Source organism: Bos javanicus, chromosome 6 (assembly GCF_032452875.1).
Source record: "Bos javanicus breed banteng chromosome 6, ARS-OSU_banteng_1.0, whole genome shotgun sequence".
In the NCBI taxonomy this organism is placed as follows: domain Eukaryota; kingdom Metazoa; phylum Chordata; class Mammalia; order Artiodactyla; family Bovidae; genus Bos; species Bos javanicus.
Genome location: NC_083873.1, coordinates 58,022,656 through 58,024,606, shown reverse-complemented (window position 1 = coordinate 58,024,606; position 1,951 = coordinate 58,022,656).

The window sequence follows — 1,951 nt, the reverse complement described above, 5'->3', positions numbered from 1 at the left end:
GGACTATATATAAAAATATGTCTTTTTACCCATTGCAATCATGTTAAAGATGTTTTAACGCTCTGCAGTCAGACATGACTGAGTACCTTCACTTTCACTTTCCATTTTCATGCATTGGAGAAGGAGAAGGCAACCAACTCCAGTGTTCTTGCCTGGAAAAATCCCGGGGACGGGGGAGCCTGGTGGGCTGCCGTCTATGGGGTCATACAGAGTCGGACACCACTGAAGCAACTTAGCAGCAGCAGCAGTCATTACTTCTCTCTTGTCATTATAGAATGGTATAATTCTCCATTTAACTCATGGAAAGTTAAAAAAACTAAGATGAAGACTTCTGATTCCATCATGGAAAATAGAAGGGGGAAAAGTGGAAGCACTGACAAATTTTATTTTCTTGGGTTCCAAAATCACTACAAACAGTGCCTGCAGCCATAAAATTAAAAGACACTTGCTCTGTGGAAGGAACTATGGCAAACCTAGACAACGTATTAAAAAGCAGAGACATCACTTTGCTGACAAAGGTCCATATAGTTAAAGCTATGGTTTTTCAAGTAGTAATGCATGGATGTGAGAGTTGGACCATAAAGAAGTCTGAGAGCCAAAGAATTGATGTTTGGACTTGTGGTGCTAGAAAAGACACTTCAGAGTCCCTCAGACTGCAAGGAGATCAAACCAGTCAATCCTAAAGGAAATCAACCCTGAATATTCGTTGGAAGGATTATTGCTTAAGCTGACTGAGCTCCAGTACTTTGGCCACCTGATGTGAAGAGCAGACTCACTGGAAAAGACCCTGATACTTGGGAAGATTGAAAGCAAAAGGAGAAGGGGGTGGCAAAAGATGAGATGGTTAGATAGCATCCCTGACTCAATGGATGTGAATTCGAGCAAATTTGAAGAGATAGTGAAGGACAGGGAAGCCTGGTGTGCTGCAGTCCATGGGGTTGAAAAGGGTTGGACATGACTTAGTGACTGAACAACACCAACAACAATGTTGGCTTTACTGGCACTGCCCACTCACAAAGTTGAAACCTTGTATAACCAGATCATCTATCCATTCATCACTGTCTTCATAAGACTAGAACAGAGGCCTGTGCCCTAGTAATTCTGAAGTTTCCCCCTTTCTTCTAGTATATTTATGAGACTTGCAAATCGTTAAAAAATGTTTTTCTGACTTGGTGACATTCATTCAAACAGGATATGAATGGGAGCAGGAGCTTTAAGACAAGATGCCTCCTTCATCGCTTGCATGCTCCAATGTGTACGACTCTTTGTGACCCCATGGACTGCAGCCCAGCAGGCTCCTCTGTCCATGGAATTTTCCAGGCAAGAATAATGGGGTGGGTTACCATTTCCTGTTCCAGGGGATCTTCCTGACCCAGGGATTGAACTCATGTCTCTGGCATCTTGTGCATTGGCAGATAGATCCTTTACAAACTCTACCACCTTGGAGGCCTCCTTGGAGTGGAACAAATGTTGGCACCTTCCAAGGAGGAAAGGAAATGACATTGTTCAGAATGCCTCCATCTGCTGACAGGTACTGAAGCGTTTGACTGAAGCAATAATAGTAATGATAGCTAATGTTTACTGCAGCCTCTTAGTCCAGGCATTGTCTGAAGTGCATGTTGGTGAGAGAGAGAGCCAGGATTCAAACCCAGGTGGTCTGAATCCAGAATCTGGTTTCTAACTTCATGGTTATATTTTGGGAGCTACCAGTGGGCTGCAGGGATGCTAAAGAGGAAGTGGGGTCAGCATGCTTTTATCCTTCCTTTGTCTTCCTTTTCTTCCCAATTATTGTTTACCAAGTTGAAGAAAATAAGGAAACCCCTAGACCATTCAGGTATGACCTGAATCAAATCCCTTAGGATTATACAATGGAAGTGACAAATAGATTCAAGGGATTAGATCTGATAGACAGGGAGCCTGAAGAACTATGGACAGAGGTTCATGACATTGT